General features: G+C 30.1%; 1 long non-coding RNA gene across 1 annotated transcript in view; it reads left to right on the top strand.

Annotated features, from left to right (window-relative positions):
- Positions 1-14710: 14710 nt before the first annotated feature.
- The window catches only part of LOC109603318 (uncharacterized), a 56991-nt gene continuing 47336 nt past the window's right edge, over positions 14711-24365 (top strand). Inside the window, exons 1-2 of the long non-coding RNA XR_002191803.1 lie at positions 14711-14799; positions 15028-15061. This is a non-coding gene — a long non-coding RNA (uncharacterized LOC109603318). The remainder of the gene's footprint in view (positions 14800-15027; positions 15062-24365) is intronic.

Raw genomic sequence — 24365 nt, 5'->3', positions numbered from 1 at the left:
TCGTTCTGGACCTACCTGAAAATAATTAAAAACGTTCAGTTAATATTATTGTTTAATTGTGTAATTCAATTATTATTTGTTACCTTTAATGCCCTTTCCCTGTTGCCTTATCGTCTCTCCAATGGTTGGTTGGGTCATCACAGTTCAGGATTTGTCCATCAAAGTCACCAAAATAGTCCACGTTGGGGAAAACACCACATCACTGTTGTCCTTAGCACTTTTATCCGTCGATGAGAAAATAAACAAAAATCTTCCCTAAATGTTTTAGTTAAAGAAAGAACACTTTGATTTGTATTTGATGCGTATCTTTGAAAAACTATCAGAGTTCATTTCATTGTTACTGCGTTTCAAACCAACAGGGGACCAAAAATCTCGCGCCCGATCTTACTTATCCAAGTAAAATATAAATACTTTCAATAATTTAAGGTGACCGACTATCTCTTTCTCCCGACTTTACTTATTCAGGTAAGGTATCAATACTTTCGACAATTTGTATGCGACCGAAAATCTCTTTCTCCGAACTTTACTTATCCAAGTAAAATATCAACCCTTTCCAAAAAATTACTTCTGAATGCTTTTGTTAATATTTCTCAATGTAAATAATTTGTATGGCTTTACTTATCCAAATAAATTCATTTCATGGCTACTGCGTTAAACGTACAGATAATCAGTGCACCCCATGATCTGAAACCCAACCACTGCTGCCGCCAGGCTGCCTAATTAGAGCTTATCGGTACTGTGACCAAGACTCCGGGTCAGGATTTCAAACCAACAGGGGACCAAAAATCTCGCGCCCGATCTTACTTATCCAAGTAAAATATAAATACTTTCAATAATTTAAGGTGACCGACAATCTCTTTCTCCCGATTTTACTTATTCAAGTAAGGTATCAATACTTTCGACAATTTGTATGCGACCGAAAATCTCTTTCTCCCAACTTTACTTATCCAAGTAAAATATCAACCCTTTCCAAAAAATTACTTCTGAATGCTTTTGTTAATATTTCTCAATGTAAATAATTTGTATGGCTTTACTTATCCAAATAAGTTCATTTCATGGCTACTGCGTTAAACGTACAGATAATCAGTGCACCCCATGATCTGAAACCCAACCACTGCTGCCGCCAGGCTGCCTAATTAGAGCTTATCGGTACTGTGACCAAGACTCCGGGTCAGGATTTCAAACCAACAGGGGACCAAAAATCTCGCGCCCGATCTTACTTATCCAAGTAAAATATAAATACTTTCAATAATTTAAGGTGACCGACAATCTCTTTCTCCCGACTTTACTTATTCAAGTAAGGTATCAATACTTTCGACAATTTGTATGCGACCGAAAATCTCTTTCTCCCAACTTTACTTATCCAAGTAAAATATCAACCCTTTCCAAAAAATTACTTCTGAATGCTTTTATTAATATTTGTGAATGTAAATAATTTGTATGACTTCACTTATCCAAGTAAAGTATAAAATTTATTCAAAAATGTACTATAGAGTTATTTTATTTAGTATTAAAGTATTAAACTTTCGAAAATATATATTCAAATACTTTTATTTATTCTAGTAATGACAACAAAATGTTCTTTCAATAGTTAAAACATTGAGAATTGATTATTTATTTATATTATTAGCGACTTCTGTAATTATAAAAATATACCATTAACTAGTGACCCTGTATGCTATTCGTAGAAGGAGAGTGGGGTCGACGTACGCCATCTGTCAATGTCTGTCATCTGAGAGAAACATGGAAATTGGTTATAGAATTTCCTTAAATTGACAGTAATATTGTAGAGTTTTTAGTGTTTTCGGTTGGTGAAAACAATTTCCCCAGACTTTTCGCACGGCTTAATGACAAATTGTTTTTTTTTAAATTTATGTCATTTGTATGTATGTATGTATGTACATTTTTGTTTGTATTTGTTGGTGTATATAATTTTATGAATAGTAATGTTGGTTATTTAATGCGTTATAGGGTCTACATTGTACAATTGATGGACTACGTTATGTGTTCTACGGATTACGCTTTACGATCAAAGTAACAATTCCGTTAAACGTCCTTCCGTCCTGCAGAGACAACGTATACATTCTACGGATTACGATCAACACCAACAATTTTACACATATTCAAGTTTATGCATTGTTAGACTCGTGATCTTCAAAAACTTTGTGTGAAACACTTTTATGTGTGTTAATTAAGTGATGCTTCCTTTAATAGTTAAATCAATCAGAATCGAATATTTATATACATTTTAATGTTCGTCTTTTACAACCCTTAAAGTATTATACATCCAATTGTTTAAATGCATTGAAAATATTTAAGTTACTGTTAAATTACATTAAAAAATATATAGAAAAAACAATAAGATGTTTATAGCAGCCAAGTTAAATACAACACTTATACTAAGTTATAATTTACCAAAATCTAAACAACTATAAACAGACCTAAACACCTTTTGTAATTGTTTTAACTAAAGAAGGAATATTTAAGATAAGTATTTAACAACGCAAATTTTGAAGAGTATTTAATTCAATTTCCAAACAATATACTATAGTCTTGTAAAATTGTGGGCTTTCACGTAAACGGCTTACGTTTTATGCAACGATACCGACGCGTTTTATGTTAAACATATGTCTGCAATTTGCGGTTTACAAGATATATTAAGTTTCAACGAATTGCTACGTTAACCATGGTATGACTTACGTTCTACGCTATACGTTTTTGCGTTACGTTTGACGTCATACGTATCTTTGCTAATGCGTTATACGGTCCACGTTATACGATTGACGGACTACGTTATGCGTTATACGGATTACATTTTACGATCAAAGTAGCAATTTAACTCGCGAAATTTTAGAACCAAAGAATGAACATTCATGCTAATTGCGTTATACGTTCTACGTTACGTCTTACAGGGACTACGTATACATTGTACGGATTACGTGTTACGATCAACGCCAACAATTTTACCCATATTAAAAGTTTACACATTGATAGACTCGCGAAATTCAAAAAACTTTTGGTGAAACTCATTTATGTGTGTTTATTAAAATGATTCTTCCTTTAATAGTTAAAACAATAAGAAACAAATATTTATATACATTTTAATGTTCGTCTCTTTACAACATTCAAAGTATTACACATCCAATTGTTTAAATGCATTGAAAATATTTAAGTTACTATTAAAATACATTAAAAAATATATAGAAAAAACAATAAGATGTTTATAGCAGCCAAGTTAAATACAACACTTATACTAAGTTATAATTTACCAAAATCTAAACAACTATAAACAGACCTAAACACCTTTTGTAATTGTTTTAACTAAAGAAGGAATATTTAAGATAAGTATTTAACAACGCAAATTTTGAAGAGTATTTAATTCAATTTCCAAACAATATACTATAGTCTTGTAAAATTGTGGGCTTTCACGTAAACGGCTTACGTTTTATGCAACGATACCGATGCGTTTTATGTTAAACATATGTCTGCAATTTGCGGTTTACAAGATATATTAAGTTTCAACGAATTGCTACGTTAACCATGGTATGACTTACGTTCTACGCTATACGTTTTTGCGTTACGTTTGACGTCATACGTATCTTTGCTAATGCGTTATACGGTCCACGTTATACGATTGACGGACTACGTTATGCGTTATACGGATTACATTTTACGATCAAAGTAGCAATTTAACTCGCGAAATTTTAGAACCAAAGAATGAACATTCATGCTAATTGCGTTATACGTTCTACGATACGTCTTACAGGGACTACGTATACATTGTACGGATTACGTGTTACGATCAACACCAACAATTTTACACATATTCAAGTTTATGCATTGTTAGACTCGTGATCTTCAAAAAACTTTGTGTGAAACACTTTTATGTGTGTTTATTAAGTGATGCTTCCTTTAATAGTTAAATCAATCAGAATCGAATATTTATATACATTTTAATGTTCGTCTTTTACAACCCTTATTACTTATCCAAGTAGAGATGATTTATTCTAAAATATTGTCATTTAAAGCATGCATTTATTCTTATAAACTATTCATGCAAAGTTTTATCCATGCATTTATTTCCAATCGATTGATCCTCCACTTAATCCAAGTAGAGTTAATTTATCTTGAAATATTGTCATTTAAAGCATACATTGATACTCCACTTAATCCAAGTAGAGTTGATTTATTCTGAAATATTGTCATTTAAAGCATGCATTTATTCTTATAAACTATTCATGCAAAGTTTTATCCACGCATTTATTCTTAATTGATAGAAACTCCACTTAATCCAAGTAGAGTTGATTTATTCTGAAATATTGTCATTTAAAGCATGCATTTATTTTTATAAACTATTCATGCAAAGATTTATCCATGCATTTATTTCCAATCGATTGATCCTCCACTTAATCCAAGTAGAGTTGATTTATCTTGAAATATTGTCATTTAAAGCATACATTGATACTCCACTTAATCCAAGTAGAGTTGATTTATTCTGAAATATTGTCATTTAAAGCATGCATTTATTCTTATAAACTATTCATGCAATGTTTTATCCATACATAAATTTTTAATTGATAGAAACTCCACTTAATCCAAGTAGACTTGATTTAATCTGAAATATTATCATTTAAAGCATGCATTTATTCTTATAAACTATTCATGCAAAGTTTTATTCACGCATTTATTCTTAATTGATAGAAACTCCACTTAATCCAAGTAGAGTTGATTTATTCTGAAATATTGTCATTTAAAGCATACATTTATTCTTATAAACTATCCATGCAACTGCACTATCGAATTAACTTGGAGGGTATGGTAACGCAGACCACCACCCCATCTCCCCAAACCGGTCGATACAGAGGTCGATAACAGACTGACTGGTGTGACTCACGAGGGCGTCTTATATAGCGGGTAATGTCGGCTAATGTCGGCTAATGTCGGCGACACATCCCTTGCATCTGATTGGTCGACGCCGAGTGTTTGTTAAGTCATGCGTATCGAGAACGTTTTCAACCGAACTGAAAATTTTCCTGTACAATATTTGAATTATAAACAAATATCACCTATTGTTTTATAATAAATAATTGTGTATATGGTATTATAATCATTATAATTAATATTAAATACTGTTAAAGTTAATTTAATTTTATAATTGATAATTTATAAACAATAAATGCATATCAATTGAAAGTAAATAATAATAAACAAAGAAAATACAACAATCCGCCAATTTAAGGAACATTTTCTAGCGCATGCGTTGGTAGAAAGATTTTTAATTCATTGCTAGTCATTAGGTTATTTGAGAGCGGTATTTTGATTTTTATTATTACCATTATTATTTGGTAAACATAATCTTAATTTATTTTTCTATATAGACAATCGTATTGTATTTATTTAATAATGTACTTTTATTCTTTTTTAACTTATTTCCAATTTATTGATAAATATTATTTATTTATTTATTTATTTATATGGAGAAATAAATATAAAAATCACAATGTGTTTTATAAGCATTTTAAATTGGATAAGTGAGCAACATCCACTGGAATAGATTTGTTTCGTTTAATTGTGTTGTTTTTTATTATAAAATATATCTTTTTGTTAATGTTATATTAATGTATTATTTTTATATATTTATTTTTTATAAAAATTATTCCCCTTTATAAATTTGCCAAATTAATTAATATTTTCTAAATTTATTTAATAATGAAATTTTAATTAGATATAGATAGATATCAAAGAAATATTCAAATATTATATAGGAAAATTTTCAATTCGGTTGAGAAAGTTCTCGATACGCATGATTTAACATAACCTCTACGTCGACCAATCAGAAGCAAGAGATGAGTCGCCGCCATTAGCCGCCATTACACGCCGCGTGAGTCACACCAGTGTGGCCATTCAGCAAACCGTACCTCTCTGAACTTGATATTTTTGTGAGACACGTTCGGCACCTTTGGACTCGGCACGATTCGGTTTCTGAAGTAATTGGAATAATAAATTATTATGTGATGATTGGTCACGATTTCACTCTAAGCATATATCGTGTATTAATTACAAACTGCTTATTCAGTGAACGACTAATGATCTACACAAATGTATCATAGTCCAGAATTTTCTTTAACACGAGCTTCATCACAAATCAGAGCAATTACAATACTATATATATATTGTAATTGCTCTTCATTGTCAAATTGCCAAATTGTAGTAAAATTCTGTTAGTATAACGATATATACTACTTTGATTATAATAAACAATCAATTTTTTTAGTAAAAATTTATTTATTTAAATTAAATGCTTAATTTTAAGCAGTAAAATAACATTTATTTAATAAAATTTTTAGTTTTCAGCAGCTAACTGTAAAAAATATCTAAAACTTTAAGGTAATTAAGGTACCTTAATATTAGGATTAAAACTAAGTCTTACATGATATTTAATTTAATAATAAAACTATCTTAGACCTAAGTAACACAACAAATGTAAAATTAAATATTTATTATAAGTTTGTACACAAATGTAGTATTCGGAATATTTATATTACAAATACATCAAACAAAGTACAAATACTGTTAAATTATTGGACAAATATGATAGTTAAGACTGCCAGAAGATACATTTGGATGTTCGATCAGTTTCGAGATACACGTATATGAACAAAATTTAATTGTTTCTTGTTTTCAAAATATTCTCCATGAAGACTGACACAATTTTTTTTATGTGAACCAATTTTCAAAGCACTTTGCCATCTTACCCCAACATAGTACTTTCAAAACAAGTGTTTAAAAGCTTGCTAAATTAAGGACTATACGGAGAATATTCCATCAGTAAAGTAAAATATTATAAATATTATAATTTTATCTTTATGTGTTCCATTTCCACTATAATAAAAGTAAATTATTTCAAGTTATAAAATGATTCTTTATTAAAAAAGTCAAATAATTATATTTAATTATATTGTATGGTTCTAATTAATTTAAAGTTTTCGTTTAATATTTAAATTAAATACAACATTTATTTTTAATCAACATATTTTTTTAATATTAACATTTGAAATCAGTTCAATTAAACAAACTTAATAATTCAGTAAATAATTTGAAGTTCTTCAAATATAAAAGAAAATTTCGCTTTTGGTTTTCATTAATCTGAACTAAATTGTTATTATGATTATTATTGAACGAGTCGTGCTGTGGAATTAATAAAATCTATACCAAATTTATTCTAAAAAGTACCAATGTTGAAGATTTATCAATAATTTTATAATTGAATATTATTTTCCACACTTTAGATATAAAATAAATGTTTGTCCTTTTTTATAGTCCTAAAACCGAATAATATGATATCTGCAATAATGTTCCTACTATATAATTATTTTTAATAGTTATATTAAATATACATTTGTATTAAATAATTTAGAATTTAATGAACAATTTGTACGGTGAACAATATTAATATTAACAAAACGGGTAGTTAATTAACACATTTGTGTTTGAAATCAAAATCATAGTATTTCTCTCAGAATTATTTTATTGTATAAGATTATTTTAATAATTATATAATATATTTTTACAATTAAATTAACCATAAATAAATATTGATTGTTTATTACATTATTATCATTGTTTATTTTATAATTGTAGTTATATTATTAATTTCATAATTATATTGAAACAAAAATGTACTATATTCACACCGACTCCAAAATTTTATTCTAATAATGCAAGGTCGTCAATTAATGCCGACCGCAAATCTTATTTAAAACGCTTTGCAGGTAAATATAAAATTGGAAAAAACTGATACTAAAAACAGCATGCGTATCCACGGCAGTCGCGTTTCGATTCGGAAACCGAACGTGATGAACGAAAACGAACACTCCAAAATCGTCTTAGACCCGAAAAACCCGGTTTGCTGAATGGCCACACTGCTCAACACCAACCGTGTAAAGTCACCGGGTTTGGGTGACTATCTCACCTATAATACAAGTCACCGGCATTGTAAAAGCCATCTTCGGGCAGTCCCGCTCCACAAGCCAGTGGTGGCGGGAAGCCAACGGATCAACTGCAAGCCCAATCCTCACCCAGGGAGGTTCTAGGACCTTCCTCAGATTGGGCTTGTTCTTCCGGGAACCAGTTGACAGGGGGCTGGCATCTTTGTCAGTCCCGTCTTCTGGTTCAACTTCACCCGTATATGTATATATACGCCCTTTCCCCCATATGTGCTAGCACATATGGTTTCCAATTGGTTATGATCTGCGGATCGGTTTGGAGTTTGGACACCCTTACAAGAATAACGTCATTCGAACCGAATAAAATATCTCATAGATTTTCGTAGAAGTTCTCCTGGACTTTTTTTATTACCAAGTAATAACATATTAATACAATGATTCAATTATTTTTATTATTTTGGACTTTATAGTGGAGAAAATATTGTAAACAAAGACGAAATGCGCTGTTGCCACATTGATCTCATAAGTGAGTTAACTCACCGGGTGAGATATCTCACTCGGGTTCGTGGTAGATCCCAATGTATTCATTGATTTGATTACTTTTTGACGTTAACAAGGGTTTTTTACTTTAATTATTGTCAGTTTTAATTAGTGTTTTTAATTATTAATTTTGTAATTAATTGGAAACATAATTATAATAACATATTAAAATATATTAAAAATATGAACTGTACTAGTTGAACCCTTTATAATGTTTAATGTTTTTTTCTGTTATTATGTAACGTATCTTTTAATGGATTTAACGCATTCATTGATTTGATTACTTTTTGACGTTAACAAGGGCTGTTTACTTTAATTATTGTCAGTTTTAATTAGTATATTTATGTATTAATTTTGTAATTAATTGGAAACATTTTAAATATTATTTTTTAAAATTTTATTATATTATATATACATATAGAAGCCATAATTATAATAACATTTTAAAATATATTAAAAATATGAACTGTGCTAGTTGAACCCTTTATAATGTTTATTGTTTTTTTCTGTTATTATGCAACGTATCTTTTAATGGATATAATGTATTCATTGATTTGATTACTTTTTGACGTTAACAAGGGTTTTTTACTTTAATTATTGTCAGTTTTAATTAGTGTTTTTAATTATTAATTTTGTAATTAATTGGAAACATAATTATAATAACATATTAAAATATATTAAAAATATGAACTGTACTAGTTGAACCCTTTATAATGTTTAATGTTTTTTTCTGTTATTATGTAACGTATCTTTTAATGGATTTAACGCATTCATTGATTTGATTACTTTTTGACGTTAACAAGGGCTGTTTACTTTAATTATTGTCAGTTTTAATTAGTATATTTATGTATTAATTTTGTAATTAATTGGAAACATTTTAAATATTATTTTTTAAAATTTTATTATATTATATATACATATAGAAGCCATAATTATAATAACATATTAAAATATATTAAAAATATGAACTGTGCTAGTTGAACCCTTTATAATGTTTATTGTTTTTTTCTGTTATTATGTAACGTATCTTTTAATGGATTTAATGCATTCATTGATTTGATTACTTTTTGACGTTAACAAGGGCTTTTTACATTCGTTATTGTCAGTTTTAATTAGTGTATTTATGTATTAAATATCATACATATCATACATATAGTAGCCATAATTAAAACAACTTATTAAAATATATTAAAAATATGAGCTTATTATGCAACGTATCTTGTTATTTTTTTAATGGATAAAATGCATAACATTATTTCAAGGATTGTGAGAAGATGGTTAGTGGATGGGGAACCCCAGATCTACAAGAAAAAACATGGTTACTACTAAAAGTCCAATTTTAATTTGCTTAGGATCACATTTATTAGACGACAAAACAGATGAGTCGAGTAATTTGTACTGATTACGGGAGTAAACTACACAAAAAGTTTATATCATTAGTGAAATATTTATATGTAAAATTTAAGCTCTATAATTTAATATAGTATAATAATGAAAAGTCTGATTCTATTTTTTATGATAATATTAGTGGTTTTATTAATCTAATTATTTTTCAATAAATGAAAAAATATGATATAAATTTCAAAAAACATTAATTAAAAAGAGTTGTATTTTAAAATACTCAATTTTGATAATTTTAATTGACTCATTGATTTCTACAATCTAACAATTTGCATCCACCATAATTACGATTAGGAAGCTGGCGAAGGCGCCACATTAAATAATTCGTCAAGTCTGTGAAGTGGATAAATAGCATTATATTGCAACTTATATATTATAAAAATAAGTTTTAATAAACAATCTAATTTGCCTAAATTGAACAAAATTGCATCAACAATAGAGAACCAGTTATAAAACGAATATTACAAAAATAAATTAATAAAACAAGATTAATTTTGATTTCTAGTTAACAATGAAATTTTGTAAAATTATTTCCAGTTATAGAATAAAAAGTGTTTTTTTTTAAACGTATACATAGTTTTAAAAAAATCTCTAATAAAAAAACAAAATATTAAAATATTTTTATATTTTAGACAATATTTCTTCTCGAATTTAAATTGTTCCATTTAATAAAAGAATATATCAAATACAGCAGAACAAATTCAAAATAAAATTAATGAACTTGATAACTCGAATTTATTGATAATTCGAATTAAATACATTATTTGGTTTGGATAAGTTAAATTTTGGGAAAAACCTCAAAATCTTATTAATAAAAGTTAAAATTTAAGCTCTATAATTTGATGCAGTATAATAATGAAAAGTCTAATTCTATTTTTTATGATAATTTTAGTGTTTTTATTAGTTTAATTATTTTTCAATAAATGGAAAAATATAATATAAATTTTAAAGAACATTAATTAAAAAGTCAATTAATTAATTGACACATTGATTTACACAATGTAATAATAGCGCATCCACCATAATTACGAGTAAGAAACTGGCGAAGGCGCAACATTAAATAATCCGTCAAATCTGTAAAGTGGATAAATAGCATTATATTGTAACATATATATTATAAAAATAAGTTTTAATAAACGATCTAATTTGTCTAAACTGAACAAAATTCTATCAACAATAGACTTTTAAACCAGTAATAAAACGAATATTACAAAATTCCTTAAGAAATTAATAAAACAAGATTAATTAAAAAAATACTTGGTTGATCCTCCCTGCCACTAATAGCTTCCACTCACCTTGGCATATTGGCAGGAGTTAACGAATAAAGTCTTAATCCATAGCTCATCATTCTTCCCTAAGAGCGTTAACAAATTCCAGTCTGATGAACCCGAGGGCCACAGCATCCAAGTAATTTTAGACACCAGTTTGTTGGTGACTCAGATTGTCGTATCTTAAGATTGTAATTATAGCAGCAAATTTTTCAGAAGAAAATCTTGCATTTTACGGCGCTAAAGAACAGGCATTAGGAATGAACCGAATGAAACGAGTTCAAATCCACAAAATGCAATAATGGAATTACCAATTTTACATAAAATGGAATACTGTTTATTTTTTTGTCTATTAAATACATTAAAAAAATTTAAATTTGAAATACCGACTGTTTAGAGCTGCAAATATTCAAATAATAACTAGTCAAAATAACATATTAAAATGTTATTGTGTATTTGATAATCTTATTAAATATCGATTTATTTCTTATTTATTAGTATATTATAAAATGTAAAATACTTTAATTAACATTTTTTTCAATGTTTAACTATAACATACAATAATAAAATAGATTAATTTTTAATAGTTAGTAACTACTGTATTTGACAATATTGATATGTAAATATTTATCAATTACCTGATTTTGTTATAATAATTAAATCGATCAATTAATCAGTTAATAAAACTGGGAGTGCCTCCAATTAGTATTAAATCGTTTACGCCGTTGTCTAATGAGGTCGTTGAGACTAGAAATGGTTTAGCAACCGGTGCCGCCTCCCGCTCATAACACATTTAAGCTTAGCGTCGTTGATGACATAATTAAATTTTATTATTCGAAAGAGCCGAACTCAATTTCACCGTGATACTTTCCGTACCGCGTAAAAACAAGGAAATGCAGGACGGGGACGTGACTCGAATCGTTTTGTAGAAAAAATGCCCGTCGCCTCACCTGACTTGCACGCATCGACATCATTCCAGGTGGCAGAAGCATCCCTCCACCCCAAATGTATATACGAATATCATTGTCTGGGTGGACGTGTTCTCTTTATTATTATTTTTTTTTGTTTGTTTACAGTTGCGTGAATATTATCATGTTCTAGTTAACAACAATTTTAAAAAATTCTCTAATAGAAAAAAAAAAAACAAAATATCAAAATATTTTTACATTTTAAACAATAATTCTTCTTGAATTTAAATTGTTACATTTAATAAATTAATATATCAAATACAGCATGTAGTGGTTCGTGTTTGAACTTCCCGCTGTCTTTGACGTCATTTTTGTTCAATTCAGCAAATAAATCGAGACTCGACGGAGTGGCCATTCAAATAAATATTTTATAAAAAAAAATAATGAATATTGTTATTGTTAGATATAATTAAATATGTATTATTATATTAAGTAACACATCGTTCAAGTCCCGAGACTAATCCAGAAATGGTCCTAGTAGTACCAAGCTGGCCACGTTTCCCTAGAGTACGAAGCTTTACATGGAACGTGTAAAAATTCACGATCGGACCAGAAACAGCAGAGTTATCGAGGTTAGATTAAAGTCACTTTGTAATTTGTTTGAAAAATGGAGAAAAGAGAGTTTCGCGTGTTGATAAAACATTGTTTTTTAATAGATAAAAACACCGTAGAAGCTTAGCAATGGCTTAAAAAAGATTACCCGGACTCCATCCAAACCAACGGTTTGTCGGTGGTATGCTGAGTTTAAACGTGGTCGTACGGATACAAACAATGCGGAACGTTCGGGTGGGCCATTGGAAGACGTTACACCGGAAAATGTGAGTGAAATGTTAAAAATCATAATGAAAAATCGCAAAGTGAAGGTCCGTGAGATTGCAGAAATGACACAGATATAATCTCGAAGCGTATTTATAATCCTTCATGAAAAATTGTGCATGAAAAAGGTTTTTTCTAAGTGGGTGCCGCGATTGCTTTCAGTGGAACAAAACAGCAAGCCACAAGTCCATGAAAACAAAGGCAAAATTGAACGAGTTGGGCATTGATTTGCTTCCCCACCCCCCGTATTTGCAAGATTTAACCCCCAGCGACTACTAGCTTTTTGCTGATCTCAAAAAAATGCTCCAGGAAAAAAATTTGGCTCGAATGAGGAGGTCATTGCCGAAACTAAATCCTATTTTGAAGCAAAAGATAAATCCTTTTATAAACATGGTATAGAAATGTTGGAAATGCGTTGGAACGATTGTATCACTCTAAAGGAGATTATATTGATGAATAAAAATGATTTTTGAAAAAAAAAAAATGTTTTCGTTGTTAATCTGGGGACTTATTGAACGATGTGTTATATTATTGATATTGTTATTTATTGTTTAGAGATTCGAGTTAATTAATGTAATATTATTTTTGATTGTCAGTGTTCCAAATCATCTTTGTGCAAGACTGTAATAAGTTTGTAAAAAGATTTAGACTAGTGATGTGATTCGCTCTCTTCCGTTCAAGCGTTCAAGCAATTAGGACGTACGATTGCGAAACCTAAATCTAGGTAGGAATTTTACATATTTCTTGTTAATATTGTCTTATTTTGTACTAATATCTTATTTGTTCTATTTATTTGAGTATATTTTCTCAGTTTGAATCTTCGAATTATTGTCGATGTAATGTGTAAAACTTGTACGTGGTCATTTTATTGTTGTTCTTGTTTATTCAGAAACAATATGATCTCGTAAAATAGTCTTTTCTCATGTATAGACTTCTGAAGACCTAAGTGAGAGTAGTGTTTTCGGACATCTAATATCTTGTTAATATTTTTTATAATATCGTTCATAATTTGATTTCACTGTTTTTAAAGTTATTATGTGAGATCGGCTGTTCAGAATTATATTGTTTCTTATGCTTCAAAGTACGTCGAACATTGATGGTTTTTTATAGAAGTATGTATACGTTGTTTATACCGTTTTTGATATTATTCATGAGACGTTGTGGCGATAATTCCGAGGGGATTGTTATTATATTTGTGCTTATTATATGTGTGTGTGGTGGTCGATGTCTGATGAAAAGACCTTCCTTTTGATGATCTTCCAAAATGGGGACCAGGAGGAAATTGGCTTCAGTATTCGATAGTGTCTACATGACGATGAACAATAACTAAATTCATTTAATTTGATTAGTTATACAAATAATTATTACAAGACACATTACATGGATATATTTATTTTCATTGTAAAGTCAAGTGTGTAATATACATATTTGAACAAACATGTATATTGATAAATGCAAAAAATTGTCAATAAGTCCTATTTGCAAATTTATTTGTTTTTATTATTTGTGGGCCTCCTTTATTATATAGTTCTACGCATTCAGAATGGGATGACTACGTTTTTGTAATTTTTTATCACACACAACAAGGGTTCCTACTCATTTTAGTCAATCACGTGGCCATTTCTTCGTAACTTTTGTAATTTCAGATAATACCCCGGTTTGAATCATTACAAGCAGAACAAATTGTAAATAAAATTAAGGAACTTGATAACTCGAATTTTTTGACAATTCGAACATTATTTGGTTTAGATAAGTCAAATTTTGGGTAAAACCTCAAAAACTTATAAATAAAGGTTAGAACTGAAACATTTCCAATTGTTTTGAAAAAAACTGGGGAGGATGTTAATACCCTTGATCTCTGTAAGTAAACTTTTGAAGGAAAAAATTGCAGGTTTCAAATACAATTTGAAACTAAATAATAAATTGGCAAAAATATTTAATGATTGTTGTTAACTGAATGATGATTTTGTTACTTCGCAGTTCCCTTTAGACAAAGATATTACCGGGTTCTCTACATCTAATACCGAATGTGTATAGTTTAATGATTAACTGTATGAATACAAATATTAATAATCTTTTTTTTTTCAGGTGAGTTACAAGCATAATTAATTTTTGTCATAAGGTAAGATTACACAAATTGTTAATTATAATATCTATATAAAATATATACAGAAATGTCAGATTTTTGGTTTAGGTCTAAAAATTTCTGAAGCTATACTTGTTTAAAACATGTTATTTTCATCCCTAACAAAAATAAAACAAACTTGTTTACATAATTACGTTTCCTACTTTGCTCGCATTCGCATATTAACGATGTTATTTGTACCGTGTACTTTGTTTACCTTCTAAATGTTTCTTGTTTCGTACGTATAAATTATAAATGTAATTTTTTACAATGAAATATTTGCAATTCAAATACGATATTTGTTAAATTAGTGTGACATGTTTTAAATATAAATAAAGTTTAAACTGCCAGTCAAAATTATTTGAATATGAAATTCCACCCCATTCACCATCTTCACATCATACAATTAAAACACCTATCAAATATAATTATAAAAAACTCGCTCATTTGAGGCACCAACGACGTCGCCGTCTCCGACGGCCCGTCGGGGCGTCACGGGGCCGGTGCACGCAGCCGCCGCGGCGTAACACGCGAGGCGGCGAGAGCGTCCGGACGCCGGGGCCATCCAGTTTGCGAAAATCGCGTGACGCGTCCGCCGCGACGCCCAAGACGCCGCTTCGACCACCGAAATACGCGTACGAACCTGTTGAGAACGGTGCGTCGCCACTCTTCTTAAGTGTGCTGTGTCTTGTGGTTTTATTTTCGGTCGTTTCCGGACCGCTTTTCATTAATTGCTTTCTTTCTTCATGGATTTTTGGAATGTGACTTTGACATGGAATACTTCTGGTTCGATCGGAGCGGATGGTCGTGAGTATATTGTGCGGGTCATTCGGTGGAATGCGCTCTTTGTAATGTGAACACACTCGTATTTCCAATCGTTGTTAAAGTCAGGAAATTCACTGTACGATTAAATTATAAAATATTAATTAAGGAATTATTCGAACTGTAATCAATTAAATTGTTTTTAGTGAGATCGGCAAAGTATTAATTAATAATTAATCAACAGATACTTTGATACTCATATTATCGCACATAATTTATCTGGATTAAAATTATAATATATTTGATGATTGAAAACTCCTGCATTCATTCCCCTAAATTAATATTATTAATTAAACAAGTTCCCTTGACAAAGCATTAATATTACCTATAATTACTATTGTTTCTTACCTAATGAAATTTTCATCTTAATTAAAATTTATTTCAGTCCAATTCAGTCCAAGAGAACTATTAGTGTCTCTGGGGAAGGATTACTTTTCTTTTTTAAAGCTTCGTGATGTGCATTTTTCATTATTTTTCCTAGATCGTTTTGTTATAAAGAAAATATACGAAATGAGCAAACCTTTCAAATATTATTTTGTTGATTTATTAAAAAATTATAATTTTAATTACAATTCTAATTAAAGGATCAGTTTCACTACAAATGTGAATACTTGGTTTTCCCTATGTCCACATCTATATTTGTTCGGGTCACAAAAGCCTTAACCTTTACATTAAAATATATATGTTATATTTTTTATTTTAAACTCATTTATAAAATAAAGCTCTCATTTATCTTAAAGTTAAAGCTGCATATAATGTGTGGGCCATTAACAGTAAACAAGAAATTTCGTTTAATTGCCCAATATCTCGAGTTCCGTAAATTAATTTGCCCATTTTAACTTGTTTTCTTAAGACAAACTACTAACAAAGAAAATATTACTTTACAAGAGACTTAAAGTAAAAGCTTGCACAACATAATTTCAGTACTTACCAACTAACTATTTCACTTTCTCGCATCAAGATAACCGAAACATATTCCTACGGATGTAATTTATAATTTAAGCGGAAATTAATGATGGCTCTAACTACGGTAATATCCGGATTTGTCGACGTTTTATGGTAAGATTTGCACAGCGAACTTGGATAATCTCAAAAAAGTATACATTAACATGTTAATAAATCATTCTCAAACTATTTTTCTGTAACTGTAACGACAATTATTAGATAATCTTTGCGTAATTACAAGACTAACGGGCGATAAACTTCCTTAACTTTTGTGCGATTCAAATAAAACACGAAATGGAATATGTAAAATTTAAATTAATCCCCGCTCCAAGTATAATTTAATCCCCGGGAGATAAATCAACGACATTTAAGACGTCTCTAATTAAAGCTGAAGTTGCGCCGCGACTTTTATGAAGTTTTTTTATGTCGGATGGTAAAGCTGCCAATCACATGTTTTAATTACGTCAGGTGATTAGCTTCAAAACATTAAAGATTATACGGACTTTTACGGTGCACTTTGGTTTTTATGTCGCGTGGCTTATTCAACAAATGCACATAAATAAATCAGTTCTTAATTAATGTTTCAAAAGAGAAACGCCGCCTCCGCTTTTGTACAAGTTGTATTAAATCGGTTTATTTGGAACTTTTTTGTTAAATGAAGTGACGATGGCCATCAAAAATTGCACAAAATAAGTGCAAGAATTATTTAATCTGGGCTGAATTACTTCCACTGAAATAAAATAACTCTCTTTATTCAAAGCAGAAAAACAGTCATAATGAAACGTAGAATACTTTTACTTTACGGGAAAAAGGAATTTTGACAATTCCTTTGCGTAACCGTCGTTAAAACAAATTCAATGTTTTACCGTACTCAAATCCAAGAAATTACCAGGTATATAACCATTAGTTCGTATTAGCTGCATCATAAACCGCATATTAGTGAACACATCTACGTTATACCCGCTTTCTTCAAACATAAACTTCCACTCAAGGAAATTATAAAATGTGTGAAATAAATCGTGACAATGTATGAAATAATTTATTGCAAAATTCGATGCAATTTACGGGCCTTGTCCGTTCTACGGCACCATAAAACAAAGAAGAAATGCTGAGAATTTTGATTTACATCGATCGATACCAAATTTAAACTAGGATATTTCAACACTGCGAACAAATAAGATGATGAAAAGCTCCGTTTCATCGTTAAAATGGATAAACACAAATAAAATGCACGACTGTCAAATAATAATTTCATATATTTCGTTTTCCCACCTTTGTTGTTTGTTTGAACCAAAAAATGCCAATAATGTCGATATTATCCGGTTCGCCTTTAATAAAGTCGGACGAGTTGTGGATGTAAATTTAAATTACGTGCCTATAGGACGATGTATTTGTACATGTTTGATATGAAAATTCCATTCTATTTTCACTTGCATTTATTAATCCCAATAAATCAGGAATACACATTACTCCGTCAGGTATTTACAACATAACATACCCTCCAAATAACTTTCCGTATCAGGTAACTAACGCCCCAATATTTAATTATAGTTATCAGCTTGTTTCATTCTCGTAAACTGCCAAATTATTTTGAAATATTAAAGTACATTTTAGTCACTTTGTGAATGTGGTGTAGTACACGTACAAAGTCACTTAAATGCATTGTTAAATTTCACCAAATCCCATAAAGCGACAAAGGCTTTTTTATCCACCGATAACGTTCGTAATTAACATTGAAATTTATATTTTCTCCGCGGACTCATATATAAAAAGAGCCTTTATTTCATGAAGGACCCAGCGGAGAGGATAAATGGCCCAAAAATCTGCGCCATAAAGTCAAAAATTAAACCGACGTTTTCGTTTTTATGATGCTTCGGGTTTACTAAATAAAACACGATATTATGGGGGTTGTTCTGTAGAAAAGCACGCCGCATTAAAATTGTCGACGAGCTCCTTTCCGACGTAATACAACGGATAATGTTTTCAATGGCTTTTTCGTTTTTGAACAGGAAATATTCCATTAAAGTTTTACCTACTTTCTACCAGTAGTTTGTAAATAAAGATTTACCACAACAGAAAAGAAGTTTTTCATTTATTTATCACGAGTGACAATGCCAAAACAATATCCAAACAAAATACAGTTAAAAATTTTAAATCTTTTTTTAAATGGTAAAAAATCTGAAAAAGTTTTTTTCAGTCATTTTGGTCGTTATTTATCATACAATAATTTTCGATGTCGATGTCTACGGATAACAATCGCAACATGTTTATTTTCGTATTTTTGTTGCCGAACGCACAAACAAACTCGAGTGTTTTATGCCCAAATTGCGAGGGAAAAAGCCCTAATGACAGAAGTATGTGGGGCTGCTGCGACCCTCCCCCCGGTGAATCAGATAAAGCAGATGTAAATTACACGGCAGCAATCGTAATCAAGTCGACGTCTGAACCGGTTGAAATCCGAGTGCAGGAACAAGATTCTCTAATTAAAAAAAAATGGAAACACCCGAGACGCATCTCACTTCTGGAGAAATCTAAAAGTTGATCGTTTTCGGCCCCGTCGAGTACATTTTGCAGAGTAATTTGATTTGAGACGGAACGAGTAAACATTTAATATCTTCCTTTTATTTTTTTGAGTCGCCGCTCGACGTAAAACAACCCGTTTCGCTTATCATTTATCCCGCGTGTCCCCCGTGCATGACGCGAACTTATTTAAAAGCGTATAGGTCAGTAAACAACTTAACTCGGTCCGCCCGTTCTCGGCAAACCTCCATATTGATCTGCGGACCGAAAGGGCGATAAATCCCCGGCAGTCCTTTCCCGCTTGGGACAAACCGACTCCTAATCTTTGGTCTTCTGACGTTTCGCCCTATATCAATACCGGACAACATAAGGCGGAAATTTATAACGAGTTAAAATTTCGGACGGAACCACAAGCAACCGGTTCGATTCTGTCACCGGTTCTAATTAAGAATCGGATCAGAATTGGAGTTTTGAGTGACTTATCATCTGGGCAAACCTGAGAAAGTCAATTTACTTCGGTTTCAGTGAGGTTAGTAATAATATTTGATTTCATTTAGGATACTTAAATTCATAAACTGTGTCAAAAGAATATTTAAAGGAGTCTATTTTAATTTGATAAATTTATAACGGCGGAATATTTTCAATTTGGGTTGCATCTCCAATTTACTTATAGTCGGTCCTCCAACAATAAAGTTAATGAAAATCCTTCTGTCCAGATTGGAGAAAGTTGGCGGTAAATTACTTCGTCTCCCTCTTTAATAAATTACCCTTTTATTCTGGTCTTATGACAATCAAGCCAATTACTTTCGTAATTAAAATTTTTCGTGTTATTTTGTTGTATTATAGCTTTAAACCGAATCGGCGTTTTTTTATTTATTTTATTTTAAATACAACTAAAAATAGCCGTCATATAAAATTGCAATCATTTTGAGGGTATTCACTTAGTGTTTATTAGTCAAACCGCGGATGATTTTGTAACAGTTTTAATTCTATTTTATGAAAGCTTAAAATATTCATTATTGACTACCTGCTAGTTGAAACGCGACACTTAACCAAATCACTTTTTCCGCTAACTGAAAAATCTCCCCACACTCCAAAAGTTCACATATAGAATGTTGTGTTGATCACCCCGACGACAGTGCCGTCACGACACCCTTTGGTTGCGATGAACCGGCGAGATTGACATGGCATATTGAATTTCTGCAAAACATGTACGGGTTCATTACGCTCCATACCTCATGCAACTCTTTCTAATTATTGACGTTTTCCGCCTTAGAGCTGAATCTTTTATTCCTATTGCACCAAGATAAATTTAACAGTTTTAATCGATTGTTTCGAACATTGACTGATAAGCTAACAAATGAATTTTAGATTATTGCTGTGCTCTCTGAACATACGAGTCTAACCAACATTTTAAAATCTAAAATTTAAATCGCCAATTTCCCATTTGTATTGTTAACCAAGGTAATTTATTTAGTGCTTTAGTGCTGGTTAAAGTGTGTGTTTGTATGAACGGTAATAAAAGTTTCAGTTTACATTTAAGCTCTTAAATTATGTACGTAATCAAAATATAAATTAAAATACGGAATTTGTTGCCAAACAAAGTCTCGCAGTTAAACTAAATGCATCCGGCAACTTCTAAATGATAAGTCCTTTAGTTCTTTATGTTTAAAAGTATCACTCGTACATTTAGTTAGTTAAAATTATATTCAGTATAATTAATTTCCTTAAAATTCAAGATACTCTTTGATCTACTAATCTTGTTTTCTATTTCTAAAACATCAATTTAAACTAATTTCAATCCCAGTATATGACCTTAATGATGTATTCTGGGTTTTGTATAGAGGTAAAAAAAATTAAACTTATATTTCAATAAACTTTTGAAGTACTAGTGTCCTTATAGATTCACTGAAGTTGTAATTAATAATTAATGTAATTATCGATGGAAAAAGCTCTTTTATATCGTTTGAATTAAACTTCCCAATATACCATTATTGGAAAGTGCTCCTGTACTTTATAAAGACACCTTTTGGTTTCGATGCACCAGAGTGATTGACATCGCATATTGAATTTCTGCAAAACGTGCACGGTTCATTACCTTCCCTGCCTCCTTACGTAGCTGTAATTATTGACAGGCTCCTAGCTAGATGCACTAAGATAAATTTTACAATATAAAATCAGTTGTTATCGTTGAACATTCGACTGATGAGCAAACAAAAGAGATTTCCGTATTTATTACTCCTGTGCGCGGTGGAATATTTGAATCCGACCCAAAATTTTAATCCCTTAATTTTTGCAGTGGATTTATATGAGCATTAATAAAAGTTGCATTTAAGCGTTCACATTATGTGTGCAATCAAAATAAATTATATTTCGAAATTAGTTACCAAACAAAGTCTTGCAATATTTAGCTCTAAAACTATTTTGTGTCACTCACGTGAAGGTTGTAATTTAGATTTATATTCAAAGGAATTTAGTGCAGCTTTAAGTCGAGTTTCATATTATTATTTCAGCAATTTAAACTTATTTTAATCTCTTGCATATTTCATTAACGGAATAAATTTAACGTTTCAATTAAACAGACAATAAAGTGATGCCATAAAGTTTAGTGTCTAATAGTAAAGAACTGTTATAATTAATAATTACAATTATGGTCAAAAAGAACTGTTACACATAAAATAATTTATTAGTGAAAGACACTTTTCAGCTACTGAAATGTCATACATCGGACAACATAAAAGTATGTTACTTTGGTCATTGCGATTTTACGGTATTAAAGTTTCCATTTGACATGTTACTATGTGCTACAATCACGGCAAAAAGTTTTTGTTATAAATTCAGGATTCGACCCTCGAGCTATGAACGTATGAATCGAAATTTTACCGTTATTTTAACTGGGGGACTCTCTCCACTCGTTCTGTTAACCACGGTAAATTATTTTCTGATTGACTTTTGTACAATGTATGTTTGGTGATTAAATTAAATTAAATTTAATCAAATTGTTTGTTTGTAATTTTAAATTGGTTTGTATAATAAAATTGGTATTTTCAATTACAATTTTTTCAATAATAAAATATATTTTATAATATTTCATAAATATTAAATACCATAAAAAACGCAGCTGCTTTATTTTGGTAGTTTGGTTAATTAATAATTAAACAACTAATTGGAAATTTTTCATGTAATGTAACTTACTAGACTTTAAAAACTAATTTTATTGATCGAATTTAATTATGAGTTTGTTGTATTGTTTGTTTAAATTTTAATTAAAAATATCAAATTTCATTATATTAATTAAAATTATGGTCGCACTAATTACTTTCACAAAAATACAATTAACCTATTCAATCATGAATTTTAATGAGGGAGAACTTCATTAGTTTTAATTAATAATTATTTAATTTTTTCTTTAATTCATCAAACACGTTTATATTTTTGCGAATTTCATAGAATGCGATAAATTAGTATAAAAATATCAATTAATTTTCATAATTTTTAAAAATTTGCACAAAAACTTAATTATTACCTCGGGACATATAAATATGAATAATTAACAAATGACAAATAACATACGGATTTTTTTAAAACATGTATACAATAAATTAACAGGCAGAATCACAAACAATGTATTAATTAGTTCCCTTTTAATAATAAAATAAAATGAGAACGACATAATTAAAGCAAGTGACAGTGAGTCTAACAAAGTTGGTATATAAACTGAGATCGTGCTTTGTTGATCCGTTTTTGTGCCGCGACAAACAATGTCCTGAACTACAACATTTCATCTCGATGATATATTTCTTTGCACACAAACGCGTAGAAACGCCGTCTGGAACGTTGCACTGGAGTCCGCGAAAGTCATGTCTGGATCATGTTACCCCCCAAAATCGATATAGCGATGCAGAAACTTGTCGGGACACATCTTTGATGCGAGACCATAAATTCGAATGTCGCCCGTGATGCACGAAGCCATACGTTATGTCAATACGTCCTAATTAACTATCCGTGTACGTGTGTGAATGGGGCGTCGCGACGCATTCCCGCAATTTGTCGAAGGAAGTCGACGTTTAGCCGAAGGCAATTAATTCATTCGATAATGTTGCCGTTTTGCCGGTAAACGCGGCAAGAATTTCATTATGTCTAATCCATTGTTGTTTGCACGCCGTCCGAAACAGAAGTTCAAATATCTTCGAAGGTGGACGATAAATTTTCTAAGAGTCTTCGAGCCGGGACGTTTCAAGAATTATCTCCTCGGCGGTGATCGATACACTGCAAACACTGTATATTCACGTGCCCGAAACTTTCGTCGGCTGTGTCCACACAAAAAAAAAAATTACGCCCCCGCATCGTTTATCAAGTGTGGAACAGACTTTGTTAATACAGCTGCGGATTATGATTAAATAACGCTAAAAAGGCCGGTTTTTCATGCGAAAGTTGAATCAATAGGAACGGGATCATCTTTGATTTATCACGATTTGAATATGTGATATAGACTGCGTGGTTTTGTTCGAAATCCGGATTATCGGTCATAAATATCTCTTTTGTCTTTTTCTCGGTAGCTTTTGTAATAATTTATTATTTCTCTATTCCAACGAAAATTTTAATGATTTTAGTTATAAAAAATTAAAACGAATATTTTTAAAGATATGTATTAATTTTGTAATCCTTTATATTAAAGAAACAAATTCAAAAGGGCAGGTTTACTAAATTTAAATTAATATAATATTTTCTATAGTTGTATTTAAACATTGCAAATATGTGATACATTGTGTTTATAATATTTAAATTTAAATAAATTTATATTTTGGAATTTATTAATTTTGAATTCTATTATATTGTAGAAATAAATTATACGTGCGGTTTTTAATTTTATAAGATTTATTTAAATTTCTAATATCTAAAAAAGTTTAAAAACATTAAATAACCAAGTTATTTTATTATTGTTATAAATGTTAAAATTAATATAATTTATCATAATTAGCACATAGTTTAATTCCATTTTTGATAAAAGAAT

Source organism: Aethina tumida, chromosome 3 (genome assembly GCF_024364675.1).
Source record: "Aethina tumida isolate Nest 87 chromosome 3, icAetTumi1.1, whole genome shotgun sequence".
Taxonomy (NCBI): Eukaryota; Metazoa; Arthropoda; class Insecta; order Coleoptera; family Nitidulidae; genus Aethina; species Aethina tumida.
This window is presented reverse-complemented; position numbering and strand designations above follow the sequence as displayed.